At 38.4% G+C, this 22,369-nt stretch overlaps 1 pseudogene; it reads left to right on the forward strand.

Moving 5' to 3' along the window:
- The first annotated feature begins 1,929 nt into the window (after nucleotides 1-1,929).
- LOC117036198 (protein PBDC1-like) lies at nucleotides 1,930-2,748 on the forward strand (annotated as a pseudogene).
- The last annotated feature ends 19,621 nt before the right edge of the window (nucleotides 2,749-22,369 follow it).

A 22,369-nucleotide genomic window follows, 5' to 3' on the forward strand; every position in this document is an offset into this window, starting at 1 on the left:
CCCTCAGCCATCAGGGCCATAAATGGAGCCCTAGCAGTCCGAGTTCTTCCCTCTCCCCCAGCTGCAGTAGTTCCGGGATGCAGTGAGCTCAGAGCACTGAGCTAGGTCTGTGTCCTTTGCCTGCAAGGTGCCGTCTCCGCACTTCTCCCTTCCCTCCACCCCTGCTCACACAATTTGCCCACCTTTAGGTGAATTCAGTAGTGAGACTCTTCATCTTGCCTGTCTGCTGTGCAGGAGCCCTTTGTGGAGTTATAGTTTTTTAATTTATTGTAAATTCCAGGAGAGATTTCCAGAGGCTCACCTCACACCGCCATTTTGATGATGTCTCCCTGTTTTCAGTTTTATATACAACATATCAGTGAAATCATATGGTTCTCAACTTTTGCTGTTTAAATTATTTCATTTAGTATAATAATCTCAAGATCCATCCATGTTGTCACCCGTCACCCCAATAAATTTTAATTTAAAAAAAGAAAATAATCATCAGATTTGTATGGAACTACAAAAGACCTTGAATAGCCAAAGCAATTCAAAGTAAAAAGAATAATTTTGGAGATATCACACTCCCTGACTTCAGCTTGTACAGGACAACAATAATCAATACAAAATGGTATTGGTAGAAAAACAGACACACAGACCAGTGGAATAGAATTGAAAACCCAGAAATAAATCCACATAAATATGAACAGATAATTTTCGATAAAGGTGCCAAAAACACACAATGGAGAAACGAAAGCCTCTTCAATAAATGGTGCTGGGAGAATTGGAAAACCACATGCAAAAGAATGAAACTAGACTGCTGTATGTTGCCATGTACCAAAATTAACTCAAAATGGATGGAAGACCTAATCATAAGACCTGAAACAATAAACTGCATAGAAGGAAAGAGAGGTACTAAATTTATGGACCTTGGGTCCAAATAGCATTTTATGAATTTGATTCCAATGGCAAGGGAAGTAAAAGCTAAAATAAATGAATGGGACTATATTAAACTAAAAAGCTTCTGCATAGCTAAAGAAACCATCGACAAAATAAAGAGGCAACCAACCAAATGGGAGAAAATATTTGCAAACAACTCCTCCGAGAAGGGGATAATATCCAAAACATATAAGGAACTCATACAACTCAACAACAACAAAAAACAATCCAATTAAAAAACAGGCCTAGGACCTGAATAGACCTTTCTCCAAAGAGGACATATAGATGGCAATAGACATATGAAAAGATGCTCACATCACTAATCATCAGAGAAATGCAAATAAAAAACCACAAGAGATATCACCTCACACTAGTTAGAATGGCTATCATCAACAAGACAAACAATAACAAGTGTTGGAGAGACTGTGAAGAAAAGAAACACTCATACACTGTTCATGGGAATGCAGATTGGTGCAGCTGCTATGGAAGGCAGTATGGAGGTTCCTTAAAAAATTAAGAATAGAATTACCATATGACCCAGCAATCCCTTTCCTGGGTATATACCAAAAAAATCTGAAAATATTTATCCATAAACATACATGTGCTTCCATGTGCATTGCAGCTTTAATTGTGGTGGCCAAGACATGGAAACAACTGAAGTGTCCTTAAATAGATGAATGGATAAAGAAGTTGTGGTACACAACTTGAATACTGTTGTGGTACACAATTGAATACTACTCTGTCATAAGAAAAGATGAAATACTGCCATTTACAACAACATGGATGGATCTTGAGATTATTATGCTAAGTGAAATAAGTCACACATGAAAAGTTGAGAACCATTGACTTCACTGATATGTGGGATATAAAATTGAAAGCAACAATGGAACAAGACTAACAAACAAAGAAACAAAAACTCATAAACACATACACTACAACAGTTTAGTGGTTACCAGTGGGTAAGGGGGAGTGTGGTGGTAGATGAAGGTAAACAGGGTCAAATAGATAGTGATGGGCTTTGTTAGCTACAACATGGAGGCGACTAGTGAACCGATGAGCCGGTTTCCGGGGAAGTGGTGTCAGTGGCACATGCTCTTTCTCTCCGAGCCGAGTCCTATGGCAACGATCCTGATATTGAGATGGCTTTGGGCCATGCGAGCAATGCAGCATGCCGAGGTCTACTACAAGCTAATTTCATCAGTTGACCCCCAGTTCCTGAAACTCACCAAAGTGGATGACCAAATCTATTCTGAATTTCGGAAAACTTTTGAGAAACTCAGGATAGATGTATTGGACCCAGACGAGCTCAAATCAGTATCAGCTAAAGAGAAATGGAGGCCATTCTGTTTGAAGTTTGACGGGGTTGTAGAAGACTTCAACTATGGTACTTTGCTGCGACTGGATTGTTCTCAGGGCTACACTGAGGAAACACCATCTTTGCCCCCAGGATACAATTTTTTGCCATTGAAATTGCTCGGAACCGGGAAGGCCATAACAAAGTAGTTACACCAGTGTTCAGAACAAAGAGAAGGAGCCGACAGTGGAGAAAAAGAGAAAACTGACAACGGAGGAGGAAAAAAGACGAAACAGCCCACAAAGAAGTCAACAAACGTGGTGAAACAGCTGTGTAAGGTAGACGGGGAACAGCACTCTGGACACTGACTCAGCAAAGCCTACAGAGAATAAGAAACATACTGTTTAAATTCAGACTGCTTTAAAACAAGAGGCATCTGTCCAAGGACTGAAAACTGGGGAAAGGGAGGGGAATGAGAACATGGAACGCTGGAGCTTTAAGTGGAAATAGTGGACAGAATTCTTAAGATGGCTGCCAAGATGTCCACTCTGGTATACACTCTATATGCTTTCCTCCTGTTGGTATGGGTAAGATTGTGAACATGGGGGGATTTTATTTTTGTGTTTAAGTTATTAACCATTCGTTTTTGACTTAATCCAAAGGGAGATTATCCTGAGTGTGTCTGGCCTAATCAGGACACTGAGCAGGGGACCCAATGAAACTGTATCTGGACTCCTGACCCACAGGACTGTGAGATAATAATGGGTGTGTCTTAAGCCACTAATTTGTGGTAATTTGTTACACAGCAGTAGGAAAACTACTACAGACTTAGAGTGCTGCTGTAACAAGTACCTAAAATGTGGGAGTGCCTTGTGTGTGGAGGCTGGAAGAATTTTGAGAAGGATGATAAAGAAATCTTAAATTGCTTTGAAGAGAGTGTCAGTAGAAATACAGAGTTTAAGGGTGCTTCTGGTGAGGGCTCAAAATGAAGTAAGAAACATATTATTGGAAAGCGGGAGGAGGGATCCTATTAGAGGATAGCAGCATTGTAGTTAGAGGCCAGGAAGTTTGAGATTTGAGCCCTTGCTCTGCATTATTTGGGAGATGATAAGCAAGCCAGTGTTGACATAGTATGTTAAAATGTATGATTTTTTCAGAATGTGGTACCTTTCCAGTTATTTATCTCTGTGACCTCTTTTGGAGGCAGGAAAAGGAATTTTTTTTTTCTTTTTTTTTTTGCATTTACAGAAGGAAAACTGGAGCCATTTTAAAATTTTAAGCCACTAAGTTTGTGGTAATTTGTTTACAGGACCAATAGGAAACTAAAAAGGCCTGCTGAGCTCTGCTCCAAAAGTACAAACACCCACTCCACTGTCATTATTTATTTTGAACTATGGTTTAAACAAGGATACGCTATGCCAGGTGATTTAGGAACTGCACCAAAGCAAACTTCAATAATTCTAAACCATTTTGAACTTACTTTCAAAGGAACTCCTGCAGCTGAGTCTGTGTGTATCAGGTGTTGTTGGTATACCTGGGAGTTCTCTAAGTTTATTCCTATGTCCAATGCAATACTTATTAATGAATATGTATATTAATAAAATTTAAGAGTACTTCAATTTGTTTAGACCTTAGAACAAGAAAACATTTTTTCTGGAGAGGCATATTTTATCATTGACATTGTTAAAAATTGCCAGAGTGTGGTGATAATTAAAGCATGCCATGTTTTCAAAAAAAAAAAAAAATAGATAGTGATGAAAAGATAACAGGCTCTGGGTGGTGAACAACAATGTCATATATAGATGATATATTATTGAATTGTACACTTGAAACCTATGTAATTTACTAACCACTGTCACCCCAAAAAAATTTAATTTAAATATATATATATATTTTAAATATATATATAATATGAATCTATATATAATATGAACTAGATTCCTACTTACATTAACTATATCAAGTTAGAAAATACAGAGGATAAAATAGATTATGGACACCTGTGTTTGTCTACACTCCCTCTTGAAATCTCTATGCCAACAACAGTAAACATTTTTTTTTAATGTCAGAAATCTATGAATATAAAAGGAAAGATGGAGAGATGACAAAAATAGGTATTTTGGCAGCTGGAAGCGAATACTAAGTATTAAATAACCTACTAACCTGAGAAAAATGATTTTTTTAATTAAATTGATTGGGATGACAATGGTTAGTAAAATTACATAGATTTCTAGTGTACAATTCAGTAATACATCATATATATATCACACTGTGTGTTCACCACCCAGAGTCAGTTCTACTTCCATATATTCGATCTCCTTTACCTTCACCTACGACCCTCTCCTCCCTTATCTTCGGGTAACCACTAAAGTATTGTCTATGTCTCTGAGGTTTTTTTCTTTGTTTTGTCTTGTTCCTTTGTTGCTTTCAATTTATATCCCAACATACTGTGTTTCCCCAAAAATAAGACCTAGCCAGACCATCAGCTCTAATGCATCTTTTGGAGCAAAAATTAGTATAAGACACGGTATTGTATTGCATTATATTATATTATTATATTATATTACATCATTTCATATCATATCTTATATTATATTAATTATATTATAGTATATTACAGTACATCATATCATTTCATATCACATATTATATTATATTATATTATATTATATTTATATTATATTATATTATATATTATATTATATAAAACCCAGTCTTATATTAAGACCAGGTCTTACATTAATTTTTGCTCCAAAGGATGCATTAGATCTGATGGTCCGGCTACTTCTTATTTTTGGGGGAACTCGATATGAGTGAAGTCGTATGGTTCTCAGATTTTTATGACTTATTTAACTTAGCATACAAGATCCATCCATGTTGTCGCAAATGGCAGTATTTCATATTTTCTTATGACAAAGTAGTATTGTATTGTGTATATATACCACATCTTCTTTATCCAACCATCTATCAAAGAATACTTGTTTGTTTCCATGTCTTGGCCACCAGAAAAGTGACTTTTAAGCCAGCAGTGAGACAGGAACTATCCACCTGATTTACACCATCACATTTCTATAAAACTTGGGAAATAAGCACCAGAGAAGATGGTGGAGTGGTGTGATGGTGGGCTAAAAACAGAATTCATTGAATGTCTCTTTAACAGGAAGTTAACCCCCCTTCCCCAATCAGATTTTACCTCCTACTAAAATTGTGCAGCTGCTGCTCCCCTACCCAGCAGTGATCAAGAAGTTTAGGCTCTAGAGAGGATAACAAAGATGTCTGCACCAGGAAAGAGTATATGGGGTTAAAGGTGAGGGTAACATACTGAAAGCAAGAAGGTTAAGTGAAAGTTTGTATACTAAATAATGCTGAGAATGTTTCTCTACCCAGGCTTCTTCTCCTTCTTGCCCCTTTCTAGTAGCTGGGCTTTCTGCTTCTATGCAGAAGGCCATTGAGCCCTCTCCAGACAATCTGACCAGCCCCAAAGGGAACTCGATCAAAATGGACCAACCATGTTACCCCTGCAACGAAGCCAGTTTATTACTGTGCTTGTTTGTGCCCTATTCTTATTTATCTGCACACAGGCAAGATTGAAAATAATAACCAATATTTATTTAGCATTTATTATGTGCCAAGAACTATGAGGTACTTAATACTACAACTCCCATTTTACAGATAAGAAAAGAGATACACAGAGAGGTCAAGGAATGTGTCCAACTCCACATTGCTAGAATGTGGGGGTGAAGAGCCCACACTCCTGATATTTTTTGTCATACATTATTATTTTTTTAAATGTATCTTTTCCCCACTCTTCACTCTTCCTCTTCAACTACAACCATGCTGCTGGGCCTCCAAACATTTCCAGTGTTTCTCCCGCACAACCTTCTTCAAGAAGTTCCTAGAGGATGGATTTTAGCAAGTGGCATGGTAAACCAAAAGATAGGAAAAGGAGAATCCAGAATATGGGAGACCCAAAGCAAGGGGAAGTTGAGGGAAAACCCCAGGATGTGGTGTCAGCAGGCTGAGAATGCAGCCTCTCCAGACTGGAGCAGGTTGGAAGGCTCCAGGAGCAACTTCCTTGAGAAAACTCAATAGGTAACATACCTAATTTCTGTGAGCATATTGAGAGGAGATGTATACATCTGAGGAAGAGGGTGGGGTTGCACTAGTAATAAATACAGAGAGAAACTAAGTAAACAAAAAATAAGGCAGTTATTAACTACAGAAGAAAAAAGTGAAAGAAGAAAAATTCATCTTAATTTATGAAATGGCTCCATTGTGAATAATGTTTACAAAGTCAAAATAATATAGACACTGAATGTTGATCCAAAAATAATATGTTGTAACTACATTTGGAGGAGATTTGAAGGGAAGTATGAGTTCATCCAAGTGGGAGAGTACAAAGAGGACTCAAATTGCAACCTCAAAGTGACATCAGCATCACAGCAGAGTGAGATGACCCTTTTGTTTCTCCCCTTAAAGTTACATCAAGTTGGACAACTATAATTCAACAAAGGATCCCTTCTCAACACACAAACGTGTCTGAGACCCATGCATCAAGACACCTGAAGGTGGGCATGTCAGAATGAGCAGCAGAGATGTAAAGGTGGGAAGGGGCAGAGATGGGGGCTGCAGGCACAGTCTGGTGCCCCCTGCAGACCCAGCTGATGTGGTAGCAGTGAAGGAATTGGGCTGCAGCAATCACACTGCAACCAGCCAGCACCATTGCTAAAGACGGTTGACAGAGGCAGAGACACAGCACTGAAGCATGGCAGCTGCAGACTAGCAGCCACCATTACTAGGGAGAAGGCAAAGTTGCATACTCATGAACCCACCTACCCCTAGCCCTCCAATGACAGAAGAACTGGTAGAGGCAGTGGGGACTCTTTGGATAGCACAGCACAACAGGCAGAGTCTAGATACAAGGAGACAGTGCTGTGAACTCGCAGACCCACCACATCCCACCACGGGTGTGGTGCCCTGAGACCGAGGGGACTCAGACATGAAGGGGACACCCACCACCTCAGGGAATATCGGATATTTTCTATTAACAAGATAACAACACCCCTACTGAGATCCCAGAGGTGCCAGTAGTTACAGGTAAGAGAAAACAAAAACTTGCAATATAGCACCATCTACTGGAAATCAAAGAAAACCTCTACTATTAATTTACTGAATTGTTAAGAGGAAAAAAATAATTTAAAAAAAAAAAAAGAAGAAGAGAGAGTTCACTACCTCAAATGCCCAGGCAGAGAAACAATCTATCAATTGCCATGAATAATCAAAGAAAATAAAAAGTCTCCAGAAACCAAACTCAAAGACATGGAAAACTGTAATTTAACTTACAGAGAATCAAGACTGCATGTATGAATAAACTCAGTAAGCTACAGGAAAATTCAGAAAGGCAGTTTAATAAGCTCAAGAATAAACCAAAAGGAATACCTTAGCACAGAGACTGAAACTGTAAAAAACAATCAAACATAAATTCTGGAGCTGAATAACTCAATAATGAGATGAAGAATGCATCAGAAAGCATTGGAAATAGAGCAGACCAGATGGAAATGAGATTTAGAGAACTCAAAGATAGAATCTAGAAATGACTCAAGTGGAAGAAAAGAGAGACCTTAGAGTTAGATAAATGGAAAGATCTAGTCTAACGCTGATTAAAGAGCAACATAAGGATAATGGGTATTCCAAAGGAGAAGAAGACAGGAAAAAGGGAACAGAGAGCCTATTCAAACAAATAATCAAGAAAAACTTCCCATACCTATGGATAGAGCTGGGCCCTCAAATTGAAGACACAACAGAACACCTAATTATCTTGATGCAAAAACACCTTCTCCAAGACACAATATATTAAAACTATCAAAAGTAGAAGGGATCCAAGATGGACAGAGTAGATAAATGGTGTGCTGCTTCATCCTGTGAGCACATCAAAATTACAGCTAAATTATAGAATAATCAACCTGTAAAATCATCTGAAGTCTAGCTGAACAAAAGTTTTTATAACTAAGATATAAGAAGAAGCCACATCAAGACTGGGAGGGAGGGCAGACACCCAAAATAGGCCGATCCCAACCTCAGTATGTCAGATGAAATTGGGAGGGATATCTTGGCCACAGAGGTCCCCCACTGAGAAGCAAGGGACCCCCAGGCCTACACCAGGCTCCCCAGAATGGAGTACTGGTACCAGGATGAGGAGCCCCCGCAACATCTGCCTGTGATAAGGAGTGGGGATTCTGACCATCCAGGTGGAATGGAAGTCTGTGGGAAACCCAGACGTTCTCTTAGCCCACACAGACTCCCTCACAGTCTCATCTTTCACGGACTCCTTAACAATCTCCCAGACTCCCTCACTGGGCTCTGGTGTAGGGAGAGAGACTAGGGGGGCATCAGAGACATATGGGTGGCAGACTGAGGTGTGTGGCTGTGGGGTGAGGGATGAAAGATAGTCACCATTTCCCCTGTGTAGGGTCCTCCTCCGATGTAGCCAGCAGGCAGTCACCATCTTTCCTGTATTGAGCCCTCCCCCATGCCCATGGCCAAATCTGAATCTGAATTGGTCTGGTGAGCTCTGCTTGTTCCACTCTGATGACTCACTGAGACTGCCACACCCAACTGTATACAACACAATGCTTTATCAGTGGCTGAACCTTACTGGACTAGCAGGCCTCAATGTGTCCTGGATTTTTCAAAGCTACTGCAGACCCAATATTGGTGGCAGCCATCCTTGGTTCACAGTGTGGCTTCTCCCACATGCCTCCAGGTTCAGCACAGGCTGCGACAAACCATGGATCACTTTGTAGCTCCTACCAGGTAGTCCCCAACTGGTCACAGGCAGGGACTAACCTGAACCAGCACCCCTCTTAGGAGACCCCAAGTAAATATACTTGGGAGGTTGGCTTCAGACTACAGCAGAGCACCACCCAATTAGCCCCACAAGTGGTACACCCACAGGGCAGACTCAACAGGCACCAGAGCCCACTGGAATGAATCCCATTCTATGAGGCAAGCTATCTGCACAGCAGCCCATAATCTCTGGAGGTGGCCAAACCTCATGGCCAATCAGCCTCAGGGCCAATCCTACCCAATGATATACCACTACAATCAATGCTCAACTATTACAGAAGGGCACACACAACCAACACAGGGGAAACTCCTGGAGCCCCCAGAGCAGGAGACCAGGGAGATTGTGACAGGGCCCCAGAGGGAACCTACCACATAAGCCCACCCAGCCAGGATTGGGAGACATAGCCAATCTATCTAAAATAGAAACAAACACAGAGAGGCAGCCAAAATGAGAAAACAAAGAAATATATCACAAATTAAAGAACAGGAGAAAACTCCAGAAAAAGAACTAAATAAAATGGAGGCAAGCAACATAAAAGATACAGAGTTCAAAAAAAATGGTTATAAAAATGCTCAAGGAACTTAGTGAGAACTTCAACAAAGAGATAACAAGCATAAAGAAGGACACAGAAACTATAAAGAAGAACCAGTCAGAAGTAAAGAATACAATAATTAAAATGAAGGCATCAGCAGAAGACTAGATGAAGTACAGAATCAAATCAGGGATTTGGAAGACAAGGTAGCAGAAAACACCCAATCCGAACAGCAAAAAGAAAACAGAATCCCAAAAACTGAGGGTATTTTAAGAGACCTCGGGACACCATCAAGTGTAACAACATTCACTTATACGCATGTGAGAGGAGAAGAGAAAAGGCAAGGAATTGAAAACCTATTTGAAGAAATAATGACGGAAAAGTTCCCTAACCTGGTGAAAGAAATGGACATACAAGTCCAGGAAGCACAAAGAGTCCCAAACAAGATGAACCCAAACAGGCCCACACCAAGACGTATTACAATTAAAATGGCAAGGAATAAAGACAAAAAGAGAATCCTAAAAGCAACAAGTGAAAGGCAACTAGTAACTTATAAGGAAGCTCCCAAAAGGTTGTCAGCTGATTTCTCAACAGAAACTTTGCAGGCCAGAAGGGATTGGCACAAAATATTCAACATGATAAAAAAACAAGGGCCTACAACCAAGGGTAGTCTACCTGGCAAAGCTATCATTTAAAATCGAAGGACAGATAAAGAACTTTACACACAAGAAAAAGCTTAAGGAGTTATCACCACAAAACAAGGAATTTTAGAGGGACTACTTTAAGACAGGGAAAAAAAAACAGATCAAAACTATGAATAGTAGATTACTTGCAGGCAGGCAAATTGGGCGAGCAGGGGAAGAGGGAAGGGAGCGGAGGGGACACGTGGGGAGACGCGGCCCGCATCTGCGGCTGCAGGGACGTGGTCCTCCTCTGCGGCGGTGGAAACCTGGTCAACACCTGTGGCTGTGGGGACGCGGCCCGCACCCTCGGTTGTGGAGACTTGGCCCACATCTACGGCGGCGGTAGAAACACGGCCAGCATCGGCAGCTGCAGAGACGCAGGGGATCCCAGAACGAAACAGAGAGCACAGAAGCCAGGAGGTGGGCTCTTTCCCTGCGTCCCACAGCTGATCTCTCCCGCCGAGGGGGCAGCATATCCAGCATTTGAGGCAATAACCTCAGCTGGGACCTCTAGTTGGGCCCCAGGCTGGACAAAGAACACAAACTAAATACCTGGGCCCCTTCCCCCCCCCCCCCCGCTTTTCCGCTCCTGCCCCCACCCTTCCAGAGACTTGAACTGGCCCCTGAACTGAGGAGTAGTGTCAGATTACAGAGGAGCCATAGTGCTCAGGCTCTGGGAAGAATGGCAGGCAGCTCTGACCCAGGGAAGAGGCTGAGAAGAGTGTGATTTTTGCTGGGCTAAGAGAGAAGAGACTCCTCTACCCCCAGCCACCACCTTTTCTGGCCTGTGAGAAGAGTGTGACACAGCTGGGCTGGGAGAGAGAAGACCCCTCCATCCACAGCCCCCACCCATTCTGGCCTGCCTAGGGTGGGGCAAATACAACTGCGGAGGCACTCCCAGGGATCAGCAGTAAGCGGCAGAGGCAGCTCCCGGCTTTCAGCAGCACAGAAATCTCCCGCCCACCACACACACACACACACACACACACACACACACACGGAAGAAGTGCCCTAAGACTCAGGAGAACTGGACACAGGGCTGGTGGTGCTACTCTCAGTGTGCATATGTATAAGCAAGGGCAGAAACTGCACTGAATTTGTAAAAACTACCATCCAGACCACTTAGCCCCACGCATCTGAATCTGCAGTCCCAACGTCACTCTGGGCACCAGGTGACTGGCTCTGCCTGCACAATACGCAGGGGACTCTTTGGTACAGCAGAGGACAACCTGGAGATTACTTGGTGGGCTTAAGCCAAGACGGGTGCTGCTTTTTGTTTTGTCTTTATATCTTTGATATCTTTGCCTGTGTTGACTGGGGGTTGTTGGTTTGTTTTACATGTGAAGGTATTTGATTTTTTCTTTGTTGTTGTGTTGTTGTTGTACTTGGTGATTTGCTTTGTTCTGAAATTGCCCTACCAGGGCCCAGCTTAAGAGGCACAAGATTCAACATATCCAGAGGCCAACTCCAGACCAAACCAGAGTACTACCAGGTGTGACCTACAAGTCACACACCCAGAGGGAATTCTCTACAGGCACAAGAGCCCATAGAGGCCAAACCACATTTAAGCAGTCAACCCTCACACAGCAGAACACCCTGCGGTGGACAGAGGCAAGTCTCACAACTAGTCAGCCTAGGAGTTAACCCCACCTACTCACAAGCAAAAAGCAATTAAAGATCTTCTTTAACAGGACAATATACACAACACAAGAGTCACCTTTGGAGCACACGCAGAGGAGAAGAACGAAGTAGTTCAAGTCAAATAAAGGACACATACTACAAAAGATAACCCAGCAAGAACTAAGGACTCTAGGAGATCTACCTAATACATCAAAGCAAATACAGAGAGTCAGCAAGAATGGGGAAACAAAGAAACATGTCCCAAATAAAAGAACAGAAGAAACCTCCAGAAGAGGAACCAAATGAAACAGAGGTAACCAACCTATCAGAGACAGTTCAGAACACTGATGATAAGAATGTTTAAGGAGCTTAGAGACGACATAAAGAAGGATGTAGAAATCATAACGAACAACCAGGTAGAACTAAGAACACAATTACTGAAATAAAGAACTCACTTGAAGGAATTAGCAGCAGGTTAGATGAAGCAGAGGATAGAATCAACGACTTAGAAGACAAGTTAGCAGAGATCACCCAAACAGAACAGAAACAAAAAGAATGAAAAACAATGAAGATGGTTTAAGAGACCTCTGGAATAACATCAAGCACAAAAACACGCACATCATAGGAATACCAGAAGGTGGAAAGAGGAAGCAAGGAATACAGATCATATTTGAAGTAATAATGTCCGAAAACTTCCTTAACCTGAAGAAGGAAACCAACATACAAGCGCAGGAAGAGCAGAGAGTTCCAACCAGGATAAATCCAAACAGGTCCTCACCAAGACACATTATAGTTGAAATGGCAAAGCTTAAAGACAAAGAGAGAATCCTAAAAGCAGCAAGAGAAAGACAAGGGTTACATAATAGGGAACCCACATAAGACTATCAAATGACTTTTCTATAGAAACATTGAAGGCCAGGAGGGAGTGGCAGGAGATACTCAAAGTGATGGAAAACAAAGGGCCTACAACCTAGATTGCTTTATCCAGCAAGGCTTCATTTAAAGTTGATGGAGAGATAAAGAGCTTCCCAGAAAAGAATAAGTTAAGGAACTTATTACCACCAAGTCAGCATGCAAGAAATACTAAAAGGACTCTTTAAATAAAAGAAAGATGAAAACAATCTAACTACAAATTTTAAATGCCAATAATTATGTACCTATCAATAATCACTTTAAATGTAAATGGATTAAATGCTCCAATCAAGACATAGGGTGCTGAGTGGATAAGAAAGCAAGACCTTTGTATATGCTGTATACAAGAGACGCACCTCAGATCAAAAGACACACACAGGCTGAAAGTGAGAGGTTGGAGTAAGGTATTCATGCAAATGGAAATGAGAAAAAGCTGGAGTTGCAATACTTATATCTGACAAATAGACTTTAAAATGAAGAACATACTAAAAGACAAAGATGGGCACTATATAATAATAAAGAGATCGATCCGACAAGAGGACATAACCCTAGTAAACATCTATGCACCCAACATAGAGCACCTAAATATAAAACAGATATTGACTGACATAAAGACAGAGATCAACAGAAACACTATCATAGTAGGGGACTTCAACACACCTCTGACAACAAGGGACAGGTCTTCCAGGCAGAAAATCAATATGAAAACAAAGCCTTGAATGCTACATGGACCACTTGGATTTAATCGATATTTTCAGAACATTTCACCCCAATGCTGCAAAATACACGTTCTTCTCAAGCGCACATGGAGCATTCTCCAAGATAGACCATATGTTAGGCCACAAAACAAGTCTTGATAAATTTAAGAAAACTGAAATCATACCAATTGTCTTCTCTGACCACAGTGATGAAATTAGAAATGAACTACAGGAATAAAAACGGAAGACACACCAATTCATGGAGGTTGAATAACATGTTACTAAATAATGAATGGGTCAAGCAGGAGATCCAGGAAGAATCCAAAGATATCGAGACAAACGAAAATTAAAACACGATGACCCAAAATCTATGGGATGCCGCAAAAGCAGTCCTAAGAGGGAAATTCATAGCATTGCAGGCCTACCTAAAGAACAAGAAACATCATAATCAACAGTTTATCTTCACACTTAAGGATCTGGAAAAAGAACAGCAAAATAATCCCAAAGGGAGCACAAGGAAGGAGATAATAAAGATCAGAGCAGAATAAATGAAATAGAAACCAGAAAAAACAACAAAAGATCAATGAATCCAAGAGTTGGTTCTTAGAGAAGATAAACAAAATCGACAAACCTTTAGCCAGACTCATTAAAAAAAGAGAGAGAGGACCCAAATTAACAAAATCAAAAATGAAAGAGAAGTGACAACAGATATCGCAGAAATACAAAAAAATTTAAGAAATGACTATGAGCAACTATATGCCAACAAATTTGACAATCTGGAAGAAATGGACAATTTTCTAGAGGAGTACAACCTTCCAAGGCTAACTCAAGAAGAAACAGAAAACCTGAATAGACTGATTACTACCACAGAAATTGAATCAGTATCAACAATTTCCCAACAAACAAAAGCCCTGAACCAGATGGCTTTACAGATGAATTTTACAAAACGTTCAAAAAAGAATTATCACCTATTCTCCTCAAGTTCTTCCAAAAAATCCAGAAGGAGGGAAGACTCCCAAACACTTTTTACGAAGCCACTATCACCCTGATCTCAAAACCAGACAAAGACACCACAAAGAAGAAAACTACAGGCCGATATCTCTAATGAACATAGATGCAAAAATCCTCAACAAAATATGAGCGAACAGAATTCAGCAATATATTAAAACAGATCATACACCAAGATCAGTGGGATTCATCCCTGGTATGCAAGGCTGGTTCAACATCTGCAAATCAATTAATGTGATACACCACATTAATAAATGAAAAATAAAAATCACATGATCATATCAATAGATGCAGAAAAAGCATTTGATAAAATCCAGCAATCATTTATGATAAAAACCCTTAAGAAAATGGGAATAGAGGGATCATATCTCAACATAATAAAGGCCATTTATGATAAACCCACAGCTAACATCATACTCAATGGGGAAAAGCTAAAACCATTCCCCCTAAGATCAGGAACAAGGCAAGGTTGCCCACTTTCTCCACTTCTATTCAACATAGTGCTGGAAGTTCTAGCCACAGCAATCAGACAAGAAAAGAAATAAAAGGCATCCAAACCGGTAAGGAGGAAGTAAAATTGTCATTATATGCAGATGATATGATACCATATATAGAGAACCTAAAGACTCCACCAAGAACTGTTAGAGCTGATAGATGAATTTAGTAAAGTAGCAGGATACAAAATTAATATTCAGAATCAGTTGCATTTGTATATACCAATAATAAAATATCAGAAAGAGATATTAAGAAAACAATCCCATTTATAATTGCTTCAAAGACTATAAAATACCTGGGAATAAATTTAACCAAAGAAGTAAAAGATCAGTACTCAGAAAATGATAAGACACTGAAGAAAGAAATGAAGGAAGATACAAATAGATGGAAACATATCATGTTCATGGATAGGAAGAATTAATATAGTTAAAATGTCCATACTGCCTAAGGCAATATACATATTCAACAACAATTCCTATCAAACTACCAATGACGCTTTTTCAGAGAATAGAACATACAATCCTAAAATTTATATGGACCGTAAAAGACCCCAGATAGCCTCAGCAATCTTGAGAATAAGAACAAAGTGGGAGGTATAACAATATCTGACATCAAATTATACTACAAGGCTACAGTAATCAAAACAGCATGGTACTGGGCATAAAAACAGACACATAGATCAATGGAACAGAATAGAGAGTCCAGAAATCAATCCATGCCTATATGGCCATTTAATCTACGACAATGGAAGCAAGAATGTACGGTGGGGTAATGACAGTCTATTCAATAAATGGTGCTGGGAAACCTGGACAGACACATGCAAAGAAATGAAGCTGGACCACCTCCTTACACCATATACAAATATAAATTCAAAACGGCTTAAAGACTTAAATGTAAGATCTGAAACCATAAAAACCTAGAAGAAATATAGGAAGAAACTTCACAGACATTACTCGGAGTAAGATTTTTACTGATATATCTCCTCGCACAAGGGAAGTAAGAGAAAAAATAAACACGTGGGATTACATCAAACTAAAAAGTTTTTCCACAGCAAAGGAAACCATCAATAAAACAAAAAGGGATCTTACTGAATGGGAAAAGATATTGCCAATGATATATCTGATAAGGGGTTAATATCACAAATTTATTAAAAAAAACTCACTCAACTCAAACTCCAAAAAACAATCATCCCAATTAAAAAATGGGCAGAGGACATGAAGATACATTTTTCTAAAAAGGACATACAGATGGCAAACAGACATATGAAGAAATGCTCAACCTCATTAACCATCAGAGAAATGCAATAAAAACCACAATGAGATCCACCTCACCCCAGTCAAAATGACTATCATCACACAAATCAACAAACAACAAGTGCTGGCCCGGATGTGGAGAAAATGGAACGCTTGTGCACTGTTGGTGGGATTGCAGATTGGTGCAGCCACTATGGAAAACAGTATGGAGGTATCTCAAAAATCTGAAAATGGAACTACCTTATGATCCAGCAATTCACTCCTAGGTATCTACCCAGAGAAATCCAAAACTCCAATTCAAAAAATCTTTATGCATTCCTATGTTTATTGCAGCACTATACACAATAGCCAAGACATGGAAACAACCAAAATGCCATCGGTAGATGACTGGATTAAGAAACTGTGGTACATTTATACAATGGAATATTATGCACCATAAAGAAGAAAGAAATCTTACCATTTGCAACAACATGGATGGACCTAGAGAACATTATGTTAGTGAATAAGTCAGACAGAGAAAGACAAATACCATATGATCTCACTTATTGCGGAATCTAAAGAAAAGTGTAAGTGAATGGCCTAATTCAGAATAGTTTTGGAGACATAGAGAAAAAAACTGAGGGTCGCTAGATGGGTGTGGGGGGGTGGGGATAAGGGTGAAGGTGAGGGGATCAGAAAACAGTCGGTAATCACAAGATGACCACGGAGTCTTGAAAATTAATTTGTGGGAACGTAATCAATACTGTTGTGGAGATTTTGTGGGGTGTCCATTACACGTGTCCCATTTGGGATGACCACCTCAGGATGATGTTTGATGCCTGATCACTGCAGCTGGTGCACCTGAAGCTGAATGATAATGAATGCCAACTATGATTTATATATATATATATATATATATATATATATATATATATATATATATATATACTTTACAAGAAGTGGAGTACAGCATTAGGAATAGAGACAGTGGAAATGTAATGGCTCTGTGCGATGTCAGGGGGATGGTGGATGGGGAAGGGAGGTTCACACAGTGTGAGGGATACAAATGATAAACGTCTAAGTATTACTTTGTCTTGTGCACCTGAAACTAATTAAAAAAAAAAACTATGACTAGTAAAATGGCAATAGCTACATATATCAACAATTATTTTCAATGTAAATGGATTAAATGTTCCAATCAAAAGATATAGGAGGGCTCACTGGTAAGAAAACAAAATACTGCCTAGAAGAGACTCACTTCAGATTGAAGATACATGCTGCAGAAGGTAAAGGGATGGAAAAGTTATTTCATGAAATGGAAATGGGAAAAAAAAGCTGGGGTAGCAATACTTATACAGACAAATACACTTTAAAACAAAGGCTATAACAAGAAACAAAGAACATCCCAGTAATCCTACTTCTTGTATTTATCTGAAGAAAACACAAAACACTACTTCAAGGGGATATATACATCTATGTGTTTATTGCTGCATTGTTTATAATGACCAAGATGTGGAGGCAAGCCTGTGTGTCTTGTCAACTGAAGAATGGATAAAGAGGAGGTGGTAGATATATGCAATGGATATTGCTAACCATGGAAGGGAATGGGTTCTCGCCATCTGTGGCAGCATGGATGAACCTGGAATGTACTGTGCTAGTGAAGTATGTCAAACAGAGAAAGACAGATGCAATGTGATTTCACTAATATGTGGAAACTGAAGAACAAAATAAACAAACAAAACAGAAACACACTCATAAATTACAGAAAACACTTTTGGTGATTGACAGAGGGGAGGGGTGTTGAGGGTGTGGGTGACAAAAAGGGGAAGGGATTGAGAAGTACAAATTGGTTGTTAAAAAGTAGTTATGGGCAGTATGGTGGTATCTCAAAAATCTGAAAATGGTACTACCTTATGATCCAGCAATTCACTCCTAGGTATCTATCCAGAGAAATCCAGAACTCTAATTCAGAAAAATTTATGCACCCCTATATTTATCGCAGCACTATACACAATAGGCAAAACATGGAAACAACAAAAATGCTCGTCGGTAAACGACTGGATCAAGAAACTGTGGTACATTTATATAATGGAGTATTACGCAGCCATAAAGAAGAAAGAAATCTTACCATTTGCAACAACATGGATGGAACTAGAGAACATTATGTTAAGTGAAATAAGTCAGGCAGAGAAAGACAAATACCATATGATCTCACTTATATGTGGAATCTAAAGAAAAGAACAAATGAATGAACTAATCAGAAACAGTTTCAGAGACATAGAGGAAAAACTGAGGGTTGCTAGATGGGCGGGCATAAGGGGGAAGGTGAGAGGATTAGAAAGCACAGTAACAAGATTGCCACGGGTTACAAAAGTTAATTTGGGAAATGTAGTCAATAATGTTGTAAAGATTTTGTATGGTATCCGATGGACACTTGTCTCATTAGGGAGACCACCTCAGGGATGGTGTAGATGCCTGATCACTGCACTGTACACCTGAAGCAGAAGCTGAACAATTCTGAATGTCAACTACAATTAGATAGATAGATAGATAGATAGATAGATAGATAGATAGATAGATAGATATGTACAAGAAGCAGAGTACAGCATTAGGAATAGAGACGGTGGAAATGTAATGGCTATGTGCAATGTCAGAGGGGTATGGATGGGGAAGGGGGGTTAACACAGTGTGAGGGACATAAATGATAAATGTCTAGCTATTACATTGTTTTTGTGCACCTGAAACTAATAAAAAAATGATTTTAAAAAAGTAGTTATGGGGTTGTAGGGTATAGCATAAGGAATATAGTCAATAATATTTAATAACTACATATGGTGTCAGATGTGTACTAGATTTGTTGGAGTGATAGATGGGAGGGTGTTGGGAGCAGGGTGTAAAGGTGAAGGCATTAAGAAGTATGAATTGGTAGTTACAAAATAGTCATGGGGATGTAAAGTAAACCATAGGGAATAGAGTCAATGATATGGTAATAACTAAGTATAGTGCCAGGTGAGCACTAGACTAGTCAGGGGGATCACTTCTTAAATTATATAAATGTCGAATCATTATGCTGTACACCTGAAATTAATGTAAAATAATATTGAATGTCAATTGTAACTCAAAAACAGGGAGAAATTAAGGGGACTAAAAGGTCCAAATTTCCAGGTATAAAACAAATAAGTCATGAAATATACTGCATAGGGAATATAGTCAATAATATTATGACAACATAATACCGTGTCAGAAGGTTGCTGCACTTATCATGGTGATCACTTCTTTAGGTATATAAATGTTGAAAAACTATGGTGTACCCCTAAAACTAATATAATATTGTATGTTAGCTATATTTTAATAAAAATATTACAAAAATAAAGAATTGAGAGCATATAGAATATTTTGCTTGAAATTTTTATAGGTTAAAGATGACAGCAATTACTATTGGTCCATCAAGAAAATAAAACTGTATTAATGCATAATTTTAAAAAAAGAAATGACAAAAAAAGAATTCTTACAGCAGCCAGGGGGGAAAAACATTACAACCTACAAAGGAAACCCCATTAGATTATCATCAGATTTTTCAGCAGAAACCCTACAATCCAGAAATAAAATATTCAAAATATTGAAAGAAATAAACCACCAGCTAAGAATAATATATCCAGCAAAGTCATCCTTCAGATATGAAGGAAAATAAAGGCTTTCCCAAACACAGAAAAGCTGAGGGAATTTACCACGACAGATCTGCATTATAAGAAATATTAAAAGGAGCACTTCTACCTGAAATGAAAGACAAAAGTATACAAAACATTGAGTAAGATGACAGACAGAAGCAAGAAATTGGAACTCTATTTCAGAATAGGTATTAAACAATTATAACATAAGGGTTAAAGGGGAAAAGGCGTTTTAAAAGGACTATAACTTCTGCAATTTGAAAACAAATATATATCATTAAAAGGGATAATTTGAGACAACAAACATAAAAGGGGAGGAGGAAAAGAACTGAACTTGCACAGGTGAACGAAGATAAAATACAATCAAAAGAAAATTGATTATTGTATGTATGTAACTTTTTTTACATAAACCAAATGGTAACCAAAAAAAAAATCTAGAACTGTGACACATAATATAAAAAAGAGGAAATAGAGGGGGAAATTATAGAAAACCACAAAACTAAAATAACAGACAGAAATATGAGAGAACAGAAACAATGGAGACACAGAACGAGCAGAAAACAAAAGATAAATGACTGTATCAATAGTCACCCAAACTGTGAATGGACTAAATTCACCAATCAAAAGGCACTGAGTAGCAGGATGAATAAAAGAAAATAAGACCCAACTATATGTTGCATTCGAGAGAATCATCTCAGTTACAATGACAAACATAGACTTAAAGTGAAGGGGTAGAAGATGATACTCCAGGAAAATAGCATCCAGAGAAAAGTGGGTATAGCCCTACTTATATCAGACCAAATAAATTTGAAGGTAAAAAGAGACGAAGATGGATATTTTATGATGATAAAGGGGACAATTCATCAAGAATACATAACATTTATTATGTACCCAACCTGAGAGCACCAAAATATATAAAACACTTATTAACATACTAAAAGGTAGAAAAATACAATTACAATAGGGGACCTGAATACTCCATTGACAGACATGGATAGATCATCTAAACAGAAAGTCAACAAGGAAATATTGGCATTAAAGGACACATTAGACAAAATGAACATAATCTATATTGATAGAACTTTTCATTCCAAAACAGCAAAATACACATTCTTTTCAAGTATACAAAGAACTCTCTCAAGGATAGACCATGTGTTGAGACATAAAAGCAGTCTCAATAAATTTAAGAAGACTGAAATCATACCAAGCACATTTTCGGACCACAGTGATGTGAAACTGGAAATTAACTACAAGAAAAAAGCTTGAAAATTCATGAATATGTGATTAAACAACATGCTAATGAACAACTATTGGCTAAAAGAATAAATAAGAGGAGAAACCAAAAGATACATAAAAAAATCAAAAAACACAAAGGAAAATAACAATACAACATACCAAAATTTTTGGATGCAACAAAAGCAGTAGTAAGAGGGAAATTTATAGCATTAGCAGCCTACCTCAAGAAACAAGAAAAATTTGAAAGAAAAAAAAATCTAACATAGTACCTTAAGAAACTAGAAAAGAAAAACAAAGCACAAAGTCAGTGAAAGGAAGGAAATTATAGAAGAAATAAGTGAAATAGAGAACAAAAAATATAGAGGAAAACAAAAAATATAGAGAACAAAAAATCATAGAGGAAATAAGTGAAATAGAGAACAAAAAATAAAAAAATATTAATAAAGAACTGTTTTTTTGACAAGATAAATAAAATTGACAAACCACTAGCTAGACTCACTAAGATAAAAAGAGAAAAGACTCAAATATATAAAATCAGGTGGTAGAAGAGAGAAAAGGGGATCAAATATACAGTGATGGAGGAGAATAGACTCTGGGTGGTGAACACACAATGCAATATATAGATGTATTATAGAAATATACACTTGAAACCTATATAATTTTACTAATCAATGCCACCCCAATAAAGTTAATTTAAAAAGAAATTAATTGAATACAAAACATAAATAAATAAACTTTAAAAATCAGAAATGAAAAAATAAGTTACAATGGACATCACAGAAATACAAAGGACTATGCAAGAATACTATGAAAGACTATACACCACCAAATTTGATAACCTGGGAGAAATGGACAAACTCTTAAAAATTTATGACCTTCTTAGACAGAACAATGAAGAATTGGAAAACCTAAATAAACCAATTAAGGAAATTGAAGCAGTAATCAAAAACCTCTCAAAAAAACAAAAGTCCAGAACCAGATGGTTTCACTGGTGAATTCACTGGTGAATTCAATCATTCAAAGAAGATTTAATATCTATCCTTGTCAAACTCTTTCCAAAAAAGTGAAAAAGAGGAAATGCTTCCTAACTTATTTTACAAGGTTAATATTAACCTGATACCAAAATCAGGCAAGGACAACATACACACACAAAAGAAAATTACAGGTCAATATATCTGATAAACATAGATGCATAAATCCTCAACAAAATACTATTAAATTTAATC

Source organism: Rhinolophus ferrumequinum, chromosome 16 (assembly GCF_004115265.2).
Source record: "Rhinolophus ferrumequinum isolate MPI-CBG mRhiFer1 chromosome 16, mRhiFer1_v1.p, whole genome shotgun sequence".
NCBI lineage: Eukaryota > Metazoa > Chordata > Mammalia > Chiroptera > Rhinolophidae > Rhinolophus > Rhinolophus ferrumequinum.